Source organism: Scardinius erythrophthalmus (assembly GCF_964197995.2).
Source record: "Scardinius erythrophthalmus genome assembly, chromosome: 4".
Classification (NCBI taxonomy): domain Eukaryota; kingdom Metazoa; phylum Chordata; class Actinopteri; order Cypriniformes; family Leuciscidae; genus Scardinius; species Scardinius erythrophthalmus.
Genome location: NC_138224.1, coordinates 11,993,129 through 12,011,577, shown reverse-complemented (window position 1 = coordinate 12,011,577; position 18,449 = coordinate 11,993,129). Strand labels below are relative to the sequence as shown.

The window sequence follows — 18,449 nt, the reverse complement described above, 5'->3', positions numbered from 1 at the left end:
CCCTGCACAGGCAGAGGCTGTCGGGGGTAATTGGATGATGCGGTGCAGGGGCTTTCGGCCCGGTACCCTCTTCTCTGACTGTGCCTCAGAGGAGCCGTGTCTGAGACGAATCCAAGGGCCAGCCAGACACTGCACAGAGCAGAAAATAACATTAAAATAGAGAGAGCAAGGGAGGGTAAGACAGACAGAGAGGATGAGTGAGAATGAGAGTATCATTTTTCTCTTTTTCTCAAGTGCTAAACCTCCAGGGTGTTGACGTTACAGACGGGCAAATCTTTGCCAAAAGGCAGGGTTCCAATTTGACGCATTCTTGTTATTGTGGTGGTGTGTTTTGTAGTTGGGTCTGGCTGTGGATGAAAATCCGTGGCATAACAGACTAGACCCCCTCCCCACAAAAAAAAAAAACTGTTTTGGTGCTGTAAGCAATGTTAGTTGTCCTGGAACTTACGGCACTTTTAAGACCAAGAATGATTTCACACCAAGAATGATAACTATATTAGCTTCCACACCAAGGCACGATGACATTCACTTTATTATAAGCATGTGCTGCAGTTATGCTTTCTGCCAAATGCTTGAGCTCTTTAAAGTCTGGTGGATTCCGATTGGCTGTCATTCATCAGCTGGAAAAGATCGTTCTGAAAGTGATTCCGATGAAATTGCTCCTCTGTGTCATTTATCTATGTAGTTGTGGTGTCGACTTCCCTATTTCTGAATTAGAACGATTATTAAAACTTATACTTATTGTTACAGTTGAGACTGTTGTAATTATAGAGATGGAGCACTCATACTTCAAGACAACTTACTCTGTAAGATCTTGCAGGTAATAAGGATGTTTTCTGTGTGCCATTCCATTAAAAAAATGACTGACTTGTTTTGTTAGAGACTATGATTGACGAAATGACAGACACCGAATTCCAGATAGGAACAAGCCAAACAAATCTCCAAGGAACAGACAGACAACACAGTGTCTTTCTCTTTCAGGCAGACGGACACACATAACCATGCACACACACACACACAAACATACAGAAACCTTTTAGTTGCCATTTCAGTGATTGCAGATCTCTGCGGGAAAACAGCCGATGATGTCACAGTTGCCTTTTAGACAAAACAAGAACATAGTCCTCGCTGGCAGTCATTAATCAATGAAAATGAGTTTATTACTGTCCTTTTTGCATGGTGATTTGTAGTCCGCCAGCACGTCACACTCAGTAAATTGTTTACCAGCTGAAGACGAGCTCATCATGAAAAGTAAATATTATCTGGAGCAACTTTGATCGTTTATGCGAGAGTCGTGCGGAAACCTGAGGGAAAAAAGACCCCATGAAATCAAAATGAGAGTTTTGAGATGTCTTGTTTTTCCTTGTGTTGCAGTGATTTTTCATTTTATTTTTATTTCAATTTATTGCAGTTTAGAATCTCCACCAGGTATTTATTTTAAATTTGAATAGGATAATCCAAGGCTTACTGCATTCGGCATGACTGCGGTTCTCCAACTGTAGTTAGCGTTGTCTGTGTGATTGACTCCGAGAGAAGGTGCAATGACAGGATGTTCTGTGTCTCACCGTGTTAAAAGTCAGAGCTGTAGCCAAACCCTAGAGAGAAGCAGTAAACAACTTCTAAACCCTCCAGAGAATATCACACAGACACGTTTTTATAATGCGTGCACACGGCCATCAGCATAAAAAAGAACAGAGCTGAAAACACGAAACTGCTGTGTTTGCTGCAGCAGTTGTTCAGCACCCCTGGCACTGCGGCGGACCCCCAGACCAGATGTGGTTTTGGGACTTTGGAACCTCTTTGTCCCCTCTTGCTCCCTTGTTCTTCATTAATCCACCCATCTATCAGGCATTCTCTCTCCCTATGCCTCTTTTTTTTCCACAAATTTGTGTGAAATTTTGAATGCACTTTTTATGTCTCTAGTGTAAAAAAATAAAGGAATTTATGCTTTATATTTATTAAATGTATTTATTTAATAAAAGTATTTTGTAATTTTTATTTTTATTATTATTGTTATTATTTAAAAAATCAATTATGAAGTAATAGTATTTAAAGTGCAACTTTGTTCATTTACATATACTTCTGACATTGTAACAATACAAAGCGGGTTGAAAATATGCAATGTTTACTCGTTGTCTGTGTTACCTAGGCCGAGAAATTCACATTTATTTGTCAGCAAAAGTCCGCTCGATGACATAAAAGGCCTTTGACAGCTTATGGACAGTTGGATCGACAGGACAGCAGTTGTTATTTTTCAGCTTTCCCCCTCTGTTTGGCATAAAATGCTGTGTTTGTGGTCATCCAGTTTGAAATGTTGACTACAAGAGTTTCAGATTTTCCTTCGTGGCATTCGCTCCATATTTGCCACAGCATATTTTACAACACACTGGATCCTTCGCTGGAAACCAAAAGTAACTCACTCCCACTAAACGTTTACTCTTTTAAATTCTTGCACCAGGGAGCAATACAAGTCAACAACATTTTTGACTAAAAGTCCACCTAAAAGACCATTTTGACTAAAAGGCACCATTTGACTCTGATCAAGCATATCCATAGCAGACTGGTGTGAGTGGCCTTGGACGTCAACATACCAAGTGCATTATGGGTGTTGAAGGTTTCCTACGTATTTGGCAAAAGGGAAGACAAAAGCCTTTCTTCTTTGTTTTTTTCTAGTCAGATAGCACCGATTTCAAAAAATGTTCACCTTTCTTACTGCATAAGCAGCAAAGTTTTATTGAAAGCCCATTTTGCCAGCTGTAAAGCACCCCTTTAATTACATTTAAATATAGCCTAGGCCTAGGCCTACATTTATATTATAAATGAAATATATGCCACCACGTATGATTTTACACGTTGGCTTAATTCCCTCCAATCTCTTTAGTTCTCTTTAGTAGGCATCTACATTATCCTTTCAAAAACCCATCATGATGCCTTTCAGTGTTTATGTATAAGAAATAGGCCATATGGCCAAGGCCTCAATCCTCTGCTTTGGCCAGTAGCTATGTCAAAAAGGGTGAAATTAAACCTATTAATTGCGGTCAGCGAATCTGTTTTGAGCCAAGGGTGAAGTCGACAGTCTTTTAATCCTTTCGCGCGAGGCATTCGTGGCAGCCCGTTTCACTGGCGGGGTACACGCAGACCAGGAGGGCCGGATAAGCCCCCCCGCCGAGGTGATAATGCATCCAGTAGGCCTGCTTACCGCTGAGAGAACCTCAGCCACTCACTCAATACAATGAGCAGCTAACCTTGAAGCAGACCTGGCACAGGAAGTCTGGCTGACAGCGCCCAGTGTGAAGGACAGAGGGGAAAATGCTTGTGTGTAGATGGGTCGAAGTATGTGTGTTATCTGATGAGGTTCTGTGCATTTAGCCATGAGGTGTGCACTGAAGTGAATTCTTCGGCCCTTGGAGACGCCACTGAGGAGATGCACAGTTCAAAGGGCACGATTCAGACACTGTAAAATTGTTCAGACCGCGGAGACGGGTTGTTTCAGGATGACGGCTCAGATTGCCGGTTGTCGATGGTGATGGCTGGCGGAAAAGGCTTCAATTTGTCTATGAATGGTAGAAGGTGGTGGGGAAAAGGTCACGTTATCCTTTAGATCTGACTGCTTGTACGTCCCTCTCTCACTAATTTTTCCAGTCCTCCTTATTTTACGGATTTGTGAGCATGTACATAGGAGCGAATACACTATGTACAGTATTAGGGATGTGTCAGGGTACTTATATTTGAATGAATTTAATGTATAAATGAATAAACTATTAAACAAACAAATAACAAATTATTATTATTAGTTGCATTTATGAATGTATAAAATATGAAAATATAAATTGTTATAAATATATATTGTCTGTTGTTGGATGATTAGTCAACTGGTTTACCACCGTGACCCGTCCCTACTTTGTGTGCCCAAACCTGGTGGGTTGGCTCGCCTTTGTTGGATGTGTGTGTTTGTTTGGACGCTCACCACAAATGTAGATTATTGAAATGATTTGAGAGAGCTGGAGCCACTGGAGCAGAGGATTAAGTGTTGAAATTTAATGATGAAATATGCTGCAGGACAGCGTGCTTTAGATGCAGGGGAAACTGTGTGTGTGTTTCGGAGTGCACATGTGAATATGGGCATGTTGAGTGTGTGTGTGTGTGTCCCATGTATACAACAGTTTTATCACTCTCTCTGCAGCTGTTTATGCCAAACCCCAGAGGAAAACACAGTGGTTTCGAGTTGGGCCTTTCTGCAGAGAAACAGAGCAGGCCTATAGAGAAACATCCAGTGTGAAAGTACACAACTCATTTGTAAGAGACACTTCAATATGCGTGTGTCCTGAATACTTCTATGACAGCAAAACTTAGGCCTCTTCCCTTTATGAATCTATGGGAGGGTTGCCATGACAGCCAGGCTGCTCTCTTTCTCTATCTCTCTCTCGCCTACCATGTGTTGTGGCATGTTGCAGTAGCTTCACTTATCGGAGAGAAAATAACCATTTCCTGTCGTGTGACAACAACCCAATCTAGTTATCGAACACAACATACATTTATCAGACTGGCTGAGATTAAACAGCAGATATTATATATCAGTCTGCTTTGTCGCAATTTATCACATTCACACGATCATAGGAAAATAATATATCCGTATTTTGGGGGGTTTGGTAACGCGTGCATTACTGCTATCTTCAGTAAATGTAAAAATATAGTTAAAAAATATAAAATATTTCATAGTTGTCCTTTCTTTTCCTAAGGCTTGCTTGGTTCCACACTATAATGTGTTGATAAACCTTCTGCCTGTCTTGTTGCCTCTCTCTCTCTCTCTGTGCATGTGTGTCTCATTCCATTTTAATGACTTTTTTGTGCAGTTTTCTAGGCGAGTTTAGCTGCAGTTGGTCTGTTCTGTGGCAGAGCTGGAAACCTTTTGCTGCGGTTGTTTTGTGGGCAAAGCCTGCAAATGAGAAGTGAGGCGCAATAATGACCTGGGAGCGGTCTGAGATCCACACTGCCGACAACATGCTGGTCTGTTAGTGTATCTGGGGTCAGACATACACGCGTACACACACACACACACACACACACACACAAGCCTCTTATACTGGGCTTATTATTCAGCCACAGAAAAGAAGGGAGGGCACATGGGGGAATGAAGGTAACTGAGAAAAATAGGAGGATGCAGCCTCACCTTTTCTTTCTGTGTAAACACAATCAGTGACTTCACAGAAAGCCTACCCAAAGCTTTCATGGCATCATAACAGAACAAATCTAGAACAAATTCAAGTGATCTTTAGAGATATAGGCCTAAGCAAACTAATATATAATAATACAATGCTTATTTCTATAGATTTAATTGATAACCATATAAACAAATTCACTTTCAATCACTCTTGTTAATGACGTTTATTGAGCTAACTGCTGAAATGCACAGGATTGTGGGAAATTATAAGCTTTCTTGATCTTCTATATATATTTTTATATCTGAATAACATCTAGTTTCATGTGTAAATTTAAATGAATAAATTTATCGACCCCCTGAGTGCTGAAAAAAGTATGTATGCTACCACTCAAATGTTTGGGATTGGTAATGTTTTTAAAGTCATTTATGTGATCCAAGTAAAAATGATGAAATATTACAATTTAAAATATCTGTTTTCTATTTTAATGTTTCAAAATGTAATGTATTCCTGTGATGGCAAGGCTGCCATCCAGTCTACAGTGTCACATGATCCTTCAGAAATATTTTGATTTGCTGCTTAAGAAACCTTTCTTATTTTCAGCAATGTTTTGTTGCTTAATATTTTTGTGGACTCTTTGATTAATAGAGCAAAAAGAACAGCATTTATTTGAAATAGATTTTTTTTGTAACATCATAAAAGTTTACTGTTACTTTTTGATCAATCCTTGCTAAATAAAGTATTAATTTCTTAAAAAAAAAAAAACATTTACTGACCATAAACCTTTGAACAGTAGCTCATGCCACCTCACACTTGGCATACTTTGGCATTCACATCCATGTTTGTGTACCTGTGTAGAGTATGTTCCTGACATAAGGATGTGTATTAGATCTGTATCAGTAAGATGAAGGTTTGAGCTCCTGCACTGCATGAACACATTGGGTCTAAAAATAGCCATGACATGTCATGCATTTGATATGTGTCTATTTTTAGTGGAGCTTTGTTTGGTCTACCACTCCTCTGTGCCCTCTATAATTGATAAAGCCCGTTTGCAGCTCAGCATGGTGACTGCACATGGTTTCTTCTGTTACATCACTGATTACACACAGCATAGATGGGGCAGAGCATCATGGGAATTGTAGTCATTGTGGTGTTCATTGTGCTTGTCTCTATTTTTAATAATAAATTAAATGGTCTTCTGTCTTGTAAGTACAAATAAATCACGCTCAAGCCTTCTCTTGTTGGAAATTTTGGGTGCAACAAAGACATTTTTCCCTGATCATTTTAAATTCAGCCACAGTTCCACGTTTGTGAAGTTCTTGGATGTTTTCTGAAAGGAAGTGAGAAATCAAAGCTGACAGAGACACCAAAAAAGCGAGAAAGAGAGAGGGAAAGAGAATATTCTTGACTATGCTCATTCATAAGGAGGGTTATTCATCCCGAGGTGAAGCGAATGCCAGAGCTCTGTAATCATACTGCAGTAATGGAGGATACGGGCTCCGCTCTACCATTCAGCGCCAGTTTAAGATATGCTGGGCTCAGATTACCATGTCTATTTTAGCTGGGTTGCATAGTGTCTGTGGAAAGGTTTTTTTTTTTTTTTTTTTTTCATATTTGTGTGAATAACAGACATTGTGGGTTGTGTGGATGTGGCAGTGTTAACTAGATTGCGTTGAAACTGTAGCTTAAAAACGTTCAACTAGTAGTTTGCTTCACCAGGGGTTCTCAACTGGTTTTGTTTACTAAATGGATACTAAATAGATATTAAAAATTAAATTTGTTTACATTTACACTATATTATAAATTAATTAAATATAGCTTATTAGTTATAGGCTAGTTTATTATAAAAAAGTAAACTGCAAATTACAGTAAATACTAAATTTGTACTGAATACAATTAATAAGACTTGACTTGAATTGTAAACATGGATTTTTGTGCTTAGCTTAATATTTTGCTCTGAAACGAGCTCAGATGAGTCGGTCATTGATTTATTTTGACATGTTTGAAATCTACACTATTTTGTAGACAGCTGATTGTCACGCTACTGAAAAATGTTCTCATATTCTCTTCCAAACACTATGACTGTCTCTCTTTCTGTTCTGTCCTCTCACCATAATTAGCATGTCTGTATCCACCCTGAAAGTCCAGAAGCCTCTAGTATTTTATGAGGAGTCTTATTAAAGCATTATGAGCCAGACCTCTCCTTTTAAACAGCAGTAAACAGACCATTAAGACTGCCGTAAAACTACCAAAACGCCCTGGAGGAGATGCCCACCTTCGAATGGCAGCTTCAGCTACTAAAGCCTCTCTGAACTAATGGACATCTGTCTGCTAGAACCATCTCTCTCTTCCTCAACAACCTCTGAACTCTTATAGAAAATCAAACTGTCATGGACCATCAGAAGCATTTGTGTAATTAGATTAATGCCTATTAGTGTTAGTTGTACTCCGTGTGATTGTAAATCATGATGAATTTTGGAAGGTGAAGAAACGTTTTTTTTTCTTCTTGCAAAATGTCAAGGTATATTAAGAATTAAATACTGTATGTGAAATAGTATGTTGTTTCCAACCTGTATCACTTGCTTTTTGGCTGAACTATCCCTTTAAGTAGTTAAAAATCATGGCTGATTTACACACGGATAATTCACCGTGTAGGAAATGAGAATCAAGTTTAGTGCAGTGCATAAGCAACTGCATAAAACCCATAAATCCCCATCGGATGTGTAATTTTCCACAATTCTCCACTATAATCACTCCTCCCAGTCACGTTTACCAGCTGCATAAAGGCTGCATCCTGTCCAAACTGGTTTAGAACCTTAATGTCTCTATTTTGCTTGTACCCAGTAATGTCTTGTTATGTGCTAAGTGTATTACTTTATTCAGTGCTGCCGCCTCTGTGAGCAGACAGCCTTACCAAGCTCAGGACTCAAGTTCAAGAGATGCTTCTGTTCGGTTTAATCAACCCAGTTTGATCTGATCCACGCGCAGGCGATGTCCAATCAACTGTGAGTGCGCGTGTGACAGAGTTTGTCAACATGTTCTTAAGCCTGCGGAAGTGCTAAGTGTGTAAGATGGTGAGGGAATGATTAGAATCAGACATGCTGAGGCGCCACTCCTTTCAGCCAGATAGGAACTCCTTGATTCTACATTAATTACTCTGTGTAACAGACTGTGAACATTCTCTTTCAAACGTTTAATTAAAACCAAAGTTGATCTTTAATTAAATAGTATGGCGAAAGGTTATTCATATTCGTTCGGCAACTCCAAACTTCTATTGTTTTAATTAGTCTTCGAAACGTCTTTGTGTCTTGAAGATGAGGGTTGAAATTTTTTCAGGGCCGTAGTTGAAAGCAGAACCGGGTGTAAGAAAGTTTGAGTTGATTAATTTAAACACGTCAACATTTTCCACTTGTTTTTTTATTTATTTATTAATCTGACACCTGTCTGTTAAACATGCAATAAAAACCCCAATAGGCTGTACAAGGATGCGTTTTTTACACAAGGGCAATCCATTGCTTTATCAGCTGAATTTATACTACTTTTAAACATTCAACTTTACAGTTAAGCAACTCTGAATGCAGAATGCAAGGCCTACTTTGTTCAGCTGATTTGCGTTCTTTGAAACTAACGCATAAATTATGACCGTCATTGAATGTGTTGTGTTAGCATTGCGACGGAGAAATAGCTGCTGTCCTGCTTAACCGCAGAGCCAGCTCTTTATCTTTTTCTTTTGTTCCTTCATCTTCATTTCTTTTCCCTTTCTCTCTCTCTCTCTTTCCTCCTCCTCTCGCTTTCTCTGATTTATGAGCCGTTGTCTTCACTTGTCACTGTAACAGTAGAGGACATATTGCAGGTGAGCTTACATTAGCCAATCACAGCGCTCCCTCCAGTCTCAAGAGGTGACCGGTGTGACTCTCTGCTGTGGAAGCAGGAAAATGGGCTTCCTCACAACTGGGTCACTCATTCTGTTCCCTTGACAATACAAGACAGGAACAACCTAGAAAAGGTGCGCAGCGGGTGTGTGTCTGCTGTTATAGAGCTCCTAACTCACCCCCCCCAGCCCCACCCCACCCCATTTTGTCGCTGTTTGTTGGATAAATATAATTTGCATATAAAAAAAGGTTACACTCAAAAATCACACTTCCTTTACATGCACTATAGCAGAAAGATGTATAAAATGATGCTGAAATTAAGAGACTCAGCCCTCATTTCCTTCATTCCCTCCTTTTCTCTCGTCCCTTCATCCCCTGCTGACAGAACCATCACCCAAACCTTAATAAGTGGATTTTTATCTCGGCTACACCGTCTCTCCCAAAGGATTATGGGGCTTTTCACTACGCTCATGGAATGGTAATTACTGATCTTTGAAAGAAACACTTTCTATTCCAGTAGATGGGAGATACATGAGATGGGCTGCTCATTAGAGAATGTGCACTGCGTTTGACTTGCACATGCATTCATCATGCCATGTTATTTTGTGTTTGTTTAAAGGGTATAGAAGTGTGTGTTGTTTGTAACCTTCCGTAGGGGATACATAAGTAGGAAATCATGAAGATCTCACAATACATTGTATGTGCATTATGGGAATTTCCATTATTGTAGACCAACCTGCGAGAGTTATATGTCTGTCCAGAGATGTTAGTAAGTCAAAAGAGTCCTAAACATGGGGTTAGTAGCACAACAGAGCCCTGAGCAGTGCTGGGAAGAAGTTTTCGTGTTCTTTGAATTGACTGTGTAATTCAGCCTGCAGCCCATTGACTATTTCCCCAGGTTGAAGAATTGGTGAATTCTTGTTGGCAAAAAGGTAAAAAAACAAACAATGTATTGCCATTTGTGTAGTGATGTCGGAAGCACAACTTACACAGAAGTCTCTTTCAAACCAAGCTGCATTCTGTTGGTCAATATGCAGAACATGGTAAATGTGACCGGACCTTTATTTAGTGTGATTCTAAGGACAGATCACTGCAGTCTCTTTTCACTTTTCACGTCTTACTAGAGCTCAATTCTTTGGTTTGTTCAGCCATAATAGCCAATGATCGTTCTGTGATATCTAGTTGTCTAAAGCTGGATGTGACCTTCTTTGTAAAAAAAATATCAGAAAGGGACCTTTGAGGAAACAATTTGATGTTGACTTTTGTCGACCAGCCGCGGATCACATGACATGGCTTTTCCTACCGCTGGCCATCAGGAAATATTGGCTAGCTAACTAGTCGACTACTTCTCTGAATGACTAGTAAAAAATGAATTGTTATGCAAGTCCTCTTGTGCATTTCTAGTAAAATAAATGTTATTGTCAAACAAGACACATTCTGCACTTTTATTTCACCCCAAAAAATACAAGGCATCATGGGAAATGAAGTTTCAAGGGCATTCAGATGAGATTCAGTATTTGAATTCTTGAAGCTTTTTAATGCTGCTAACAAAAGAAACTGCTGACTGCCATTTTGTTCTCCTGAGTTTGTGCCCTAGTTTAGACACTGTGTAATCAAGCAAACCTTTTTACTGAAAATGACATTATGAAAAATCGAGGCTTAGTCATAAATGTATTCTCTTTCTCTCCTTAAAGAGATTTTCTGCGTTAGCTGAGCAAAAGCACCAAAGAAAGACCAGGGCAATTGTATTGGATTTGTCTCTAATTGGTTTCTGTTATTTCATTATAGCTGTTTAGTCTCAGCTGTTGGCCTGGCAAACCAACCGTTCGTTCACCGTAGACTCGTTCCTTAGTGGGCTATACCCCATGCTGACTCGTTGCAAGGCCTCATCTGTTTTTATACGGTAGACTTTTAACACAAACACACGTTTCACTCTGTCACCGAGACCTTCTGTTTACACCATTAAGGGAGCTGAGAATTGATGTAATCTGCTGCAGAAGGTCTAATGGACATATATGGCCTTCAGGCATTCCCCTGAAGAGTCTTGCTGGTTCTTGTAGCATGGCATAACTCTAGCAACACCCGTTGTACTTCTACACTCTTAAATCTTTTTAATTCTTTCAGCACTTCATTATTACCTCAATTTCTAAAGCACATAAACATCATTGCTGTTTATGGTTACTACAGTCCTATTCTTGGTTATCATATGGAACTCTGCCAGATCTTTTGGGGTGATTAGGCAAAAACCAAGATATGGAGAGCGTTTGGGGGTGGTGGAGGAGGGGGATTGGCATTAAGCCAAAAGGTTTGAGGACAGAGGCAAGTGAAGCGAAAGAGGGGCTCTCTTAAGCGAATAATTAATCTACATATTTTCTCTGTACCATATCATTTAAAAGAGGAAAAAGCCCCACAGTGTGACACGGCAAAAAACCGACACTCAAACCGACCTCACACCCAAACGCTAACCTTGACCTGTTTTTTCATTGCAATTCAAAGCTAATATCGGGTTTAAATAACCCTCTACCCCATTGGCATCTACTGAAATGTAGCTGAAGTGCTCCACTCACTTAGCACTTATCAGCATTTAGCATTGCTTTATTGGCTCTGGGCTGCGCTGCACACTTGCTCCTGTTGTGTCATTAATTAATCTCAGCCTCTGTTCTGTGTGGCCCAGAGCAGAAGACTCATGCCCGTTCTTTTTATTGTTTTAGCAAAGTGCTCTTCACGGCAGACCTTACTCCTCAACCCCCAATTTCCCCTCGCCCCTCGGATTGGCACTGGCACTCTTCTTATCAGTGGTGGACATGCATAATTGATTCAGGAATGAGGAGTGAAATTACGATGATCCACGGAAAACGCCGACTCAGACCGGCGTGACTATTTTGGGTTTGCCAGGCCGGAAACTGTCTCTCTACAGGGGTCTAACAGCTCACTTAACCTCAGGATGGTTTTCATGAACACTGGCTACTTGCTGTCTGGGCCTTTTACAGATTGGAAAAGACTCGAGTAAAAACTAAATTACCCTTATGAGCTTCAAGTTTGTTCAACAACCGATAATTTGCTCTTAATCTTCTCAATGAAACCATCTGTTTGTAAGAAAAAAGGTCCTGTTACAGTCAGTGGTTTGATTCAGACACGGTTTTGTATTTTTTTTTTTTTCTGCCTGTCTATGGATATAACAGCATTACGCTTGTATTGCGTGTGGCAGAAACCCAATACGGGCTGGAAAGCGGTGAAGAGCTGGTGTTTTTATGAAATGCTATCCACTGTTTCGGCAGCTGAAGTATCTGTTTCCACACCTTCTGCGGGCCACAATCGATGAGGCTGATCCATTTCTGTGGAGTTTGGTGTGCAGTGTTTTCCCCTGGCCGTGGGTTAATGAATGGCCATTTTGCAGAGAGAGGGACTTTGTCTTGTCTCTCATCTCTGATCTCTGAGTGCTGGTAATCTCTCTCTCAGCTGATGGACCATTTTCCATACACAGCCACTCTGTCGGAGCTTTCTGTTGCACAGTGAATGTTCCAAGCAGAACACGAAACAAAGTTATTATAGTTTATTTATATATATATATATATATATATATTTTTTTTATGGCTTAATTTTTAATTTATGGGCATCTTTTTTATTTTTGATATCAACATGTCCAGATCTAAAATTAGACTTAGTTTAACCCTGAGACACTGCATCGGAGTCTATAGTGTTAGCACTGTCTAAAATTACATTATGTGAACAGGCATACTATGTAGCAAGCGCAAGCTATTTTACGTGGATTGGTGCCACAAAATGTGCATTAAAACCCTCAGATCTGTTCTCCGACTTTACCGCCATTAGTCTGTATACTGCATGCGAGCTTGGCTTTTAGCTATATTAGAAACAAGCGTTTGTTTAGCCCAGGGGAGACCAGAGTTACAGTCTCCTGTCTGCACGCTGTCATAACACTTGAGCTGTTCTCACCTCATTTCTGAACGAGCTGCTGATTTATAGGTTTAGAGGTGAACTATGCAGCACATCATATTGTTAGAGAGAGGCCATTTATACATCGCTCGCTCTCGCTCTCTCACCTGTCCAACAGTATTGATTATGCTCTCCTTTTGAGCTCCCGTAGAGGTGATAGTGTGACCTTCCCAGCCGTTCCATTAGCGGTATTACTATTCAGTCCAATCGCACTTTAGACTATAGACACACATACATGCTAACACACAATTACATTGCTGCAAGTTCAGCTCTGTATTAGTAATGTTTCGATTGAAAGAGATGAGAACATGTCAAAATGTACAGGCATCAAATGACCATGATTAAATCAAAAACACTCCCTATGGGGCAAAGTGGCAAGTTCCTTACAAGGGCTTGTGGGTGTTATTTTCCACGTTTGATAGCCATCTGATATTATATATTGATATATAATTTTCTCCCTGGGGTTTACAGGGGTTCGATCTTGGCCCGGCAGCAGCCAAAATTGTGTTTATTTCTGAGTACATACTAGGGGTGCAACGGATCAAAAAACTCACGGTTCGGATCGTTTCTCGGATCAGAGTCACGGATCGGATCATTTTTCGGATCAGCAAAATTTTTTTTTTAAATTAACACTTTTAAAATGGCGACGGGATGACGTAACGTGGCCATGCTTGATGTGTTTCCACCGATGTCCCGATACCACTTTTTCACTTCCGATACGATACCGATGCCGCAGCTTTGGCTATTTGCCGATACCGAAATCAATCCGATATTTTTATTTTAATCTTGAACTAATACTACTAATAATAAAATATATGGAAGCACTTTGCTCAATTAGCCACATACAAACATCTCACTCAAATGGAGAACAAATACTTCTTCAGTATATAGTCCACAACAACAGTTGATAATGAAAGACTGCCACCCTTTATTCAAAAGACCTTGAGATATGTTTGGTAATTGTACCTGAATGAATTTAAAATTAAACTTTAACGTTATTCTCATCTGAATTATAAATAATTTATTTCTGTATAAAATAATACTAGGCCTACCATTAACAACATTTGATTTTCTTTTTTAATCAATGTAGAATGTGTAACTTCAAAATAAACAGATTAATGTTTTCACTGTTCGATCGCGCCCGTGCCTCTCTCTCTCTCTCACACACACACGCATTGCAATCTTGACATCGCAGCCTGTTCATTTTGCTGCGTTCACACGAAATGCGAATAGAGCGTCAAATTCGCGTCTAGTTCGATGCTTGAACAGTTTGAATCCTTTCGCGCGTCCAAAGCGAATAGGACGCACCGCGCGCGTATCATGATAAAGCAAGCGTTTGAAGCGAAATAGACGCGTGTTCCAGGGAAGCCAAAATGCTCCCATACAGGTAATTTTAAATGACGCGGGGCATTCAAGCTCCCCCGTCCTCCGCTCGCCATGACCACGCTGTGTGTGGACTGAACATACGCACAACTTCTTCTTTTTTTCATAAATCAATCCGCGAATCACGTGTGTGCCGAACCGAAGATATTGATCCGAACGGATCACGGATCAATGATGATCCGTTGCACCACTAGTACATACTTCACTGTATAAATGGATAAGATTTCCTTCAGCATATTGAGACCTATAAATAGTAGAGTACATATACAGCATGTAAATATAGATTCAGAACTTGTTTCAATTAGAAAGATCTCATTAAATGCATCATGGGAAGGCATCTTTCATGGAAAAATCCACATGAGAGACAGATTTTATTGTCTCTCTGATCACCTGTAGACGCATGTGGCTCTGAGTGCAGGTTATAAATGTCACTCTTTGATGGGGAACGGTGATCAGGCCATGAGCAGAGGTGCATGGGATTGTAAAAAGAAGACAGACTATAAAAATATACCCCCCCCCCAGATGTCCTACTGTTTACCGAAACCTCACATTTCCCACTAAATCTTTCAAAAGAGACACCCCACTGATTAAAACAAGGACATCTCAGCCCCCAACCAGGGGTCAGGGTTAGGAAAGTTGATTAATCTGGCAGTGAGTCTAAATAGGATCATTACTCCGAGTTTAACATGGATATTGAATCTGATTAACAGGAGTGCAAAACAACACGAAAAGAAAGAACAGCATGACTTTTGTTTAAATGCCACACACGTACACGTTTTTCAGCGCTTTTCCCCCATTCTCTCGTCAGCGATGAAACGCAGCATCCTGCAGCCCCCGGTTCTCTCTCTAATTGCAGTGTGATATGAAATATGTCATTTACTGTGATGTGACGTTGAATGGTGACAATAAATTTACGTGGGTGTGAAGGGGAGAGTAATGGAGAGAGTGGAGAGAAACCGGAAAGACATGATTAGTTGTTTGCTTTTTGTGTAAAACCTTTGCTCACAATATGCCTCCACTTGGGTTATGCTGTTGGCAAAGCCCAAATTCCCTCAATTTCTGTGCTGAGTGACTGTTATTATGGATTTCTGAGGCTGATAACAGTAAACAGTATCCAGAGGCTGTTGTTGTGTTTTCTGCTGCACATCCTTTGACTTTGATGTATCAGTGGGCCCAGCTGAGCTCCTTTTAAAGGGATAGTTTGCCAAAAATGAAATACTGTCATCATTTACTCTCCCTAATGTCATTATTTAGCCTACTGAAAATCTTTCAATCTGCTGTAGCTTTCAAATCAAATGGCTGCATTAGGTTTGATGTCAGTAATGTTTGGCTACTTGAGCCACTTGAGAACCAATCATTTTTAGATGCCTAATGGTTTTGATGCACCTTTTTCTATATACTACTACTACTACTACTACTATTTTTCAATAATATATAGACAAATATTATATCATATAAGATGCATTTCATATAGTAATAAAAATATAGTAGTCTATAAAAAGTAACACAAAATAAAACTAATAATATTAATTTTAATATAATATTGAATTGATAAATTATTAATATATTAATATTTTTATAAACATTTTACAGTCCTCATATGTAAACTACATTTTATTTTTTTATTTTTGTTTATATAATAGTTTGCAATTTTGGGGATTGACAGTGTCCATTCATGTCCGCCATATGGGAAGCAGTGTTTTACAGAAGAGAAGTAACGAGTATATAATGACAATTTTAATTTATTGAACTATTCCTTTAACAAATTGTGGTCTTGACTACAAAGGGGAAACATTTCCTTCAAATGCCCCAAAAAAACCCCGGTGCATCTGACTGATGACTAGGTCAGACAATGAACCAACTGACCAGCTGTTTGTATACTTTGTTGCCCTTGAGCTTTGACCTTGATCCCATGCCTGACCTTGACCCCTTTATGCAATGTGTTTGGGAAGACATGGACAGCTGGAATCATTGATTTTAGTGACCTTTCACATGTTTGACTCTGTTTTTAATCTCATTTTTCTATTTGTTTACCCCATGCTTTGAATGTTCATAATTTGATCAAGTTCTTTTGGCTGACATGCTTGTACTGTGTGTTTGATTATACTGTGTACCATTCACCTTGCCGATTCTGATGAAGCCTTCAGGTCCCAGAGGCCCCTGCCATTCTTCCTGGCCAGGGTTGGTTTAAGTGCATTTGTTGTGTTTTTGTTTTAGAGAGCAGGGAGCTGGGGCTAGAAAGACACAACAGGGAAGGTTTGACTCATCTTCTTGTGGTTTGTTTTAAAATCAGTATGTCACTTTCTTTTGATGTCTCTCCCTTTGTCTCCCTCTGTCTGTCTCGCTCTCTCTTTGCTGTCATCTCTCGTTTAGGATGAAGGGTTTATGAATAGTGCAAAGGTTTACAGTGATTTCATCTCTGAAGTGACATCTACTGTAATGCACAGTTTGGGTTCACCATGCGATATTACACGCACACACACATACACAGATCTTTGTTGCATCTCTGAATAATTAACAATTTGGGAGGCAGCATGTGTTCCTGTAAGAAGTCAGCCCAAACTGAGTGTCAGATCGAATAAAAATACCTCCTAGATTGCTTGTTGCGGTATTAGAAAACCTCACAGTACACTCACAGAGCTGCTGTTCACTCACTGTACTGAAAGACTGTTTCTTTCCAACTGTAAATGTGCATTATGCAAGACATCAAAACATGCAGATATTATTTCACCAACAGCCCTAGTATCTCAAAAATATAGCTTATCTTCAATCTTTCTTCAGTGTGGAGAAGATTTGAATGGGGTTCTCAATGCTTTTTCAAATTTAATCCCATTTACTGTGATTGGAAAAGAGCAGATTCATTTGAGTCAATTGTTCCTGTAATTTCCCTCAGAAACTCATCAGATTATGGCGTAAGACATGTAAATGGCATCTTGTTCACCCACTGTTAGAATGTGCAAACTAATCTGTGCTTATCTTTTAATTCTGTGAATTTGTGTTGTTAGATATTGTCGATTTTACCCAAAGTTTTGAAGGCCATCAATGATGGTTGTTATGGTAGAGAAAGATGCACATTTATGATGTATAAATTGTCATCACAAACATAAAGGCTTTAGAGTGATGAAGTCTATTTGCCATTTCCATGATTAATGCTTGACATATCCCAGCTGACCGATACAGTTGAAGAACTGTGATCTCTGCCACCCGCAAACACCATGAAATTATTATCATAAATGAGCCTGTTTATTAATAAGCTTTACAGAATTACAAACTACTGACACTCCAGCCCCTGTTTGAATATTTGATTATTATTATGCTCATGAATTATAGATTGCTTTCCATCACTGAATATAGCTACAAACAAAGTGATGTTGACACACTGACTACGTACAGCAACATGTGTGGCCATTAGGGGACTTTAATTTATTGATGCGAAACAAGCTTTGAACCATGTTAGCTTGAAAAACATGATAATTATGAGGGGAAATTTCTCCAAATTGAAGTCAAACTCTAGCCATGGCCTAGTCCTAGGTTTATTTTTAAGTATAAAGTGGGTGTGAAGTTTTGAGCGAGACTGCATTGGTAAAACTGTCATATAGCGAAGACCGAAATTGAATTGCAAGTGAAGAATAAGGCTCTATTTTTAATCTCTCCTCCATTTCAGCGAGTGGGGACGATAGGCTCTGAGTGCCACTGATGGAGGGATGATAGAACCCCCCCTCCTCCTCCTTCAGATAGCACAGCATCTTTCCTCTTACGCACAGATACTAAGACCAATTCCTCTGCCAATGTTTTGTGTCTATCTGTTAAGACACCTCCTCTAGATAAGCTCGCTCAGGAGCAGGAAAGACTTTTATTAGCTGATTTAATGATTTCAGGATGATATAAACCCTCCCTTATGCTCTTTATTTGATAACACTCTTTAAAACCTATGTGCATGTATAAATGTATATGCATCCAACTATATAGGCTACAGTTTTCTTGTTGTTTCTTGCGTTTAAAACAAATTTTTAGACATGAAGAACTATAATGCTAGTGTTTGTCTAGCATATACAGTATATTGTATATTATATACAGTTAT

General features: G+C 39.5%; 1 protein-coding gene across 1 annotated transcript in view; it reads left to right on the top strand.

Moving 5' to 3' along the window:
• The window catches only part of plxna4 (plexin A4), a 205,986-nt gene that overhangs the window by 30,677 nt on the left and 156,860 nt on the right, over positions 1 to 18,449 (top strand). The gene's annotated exons all lie outside the window — the stretch shown is intronic.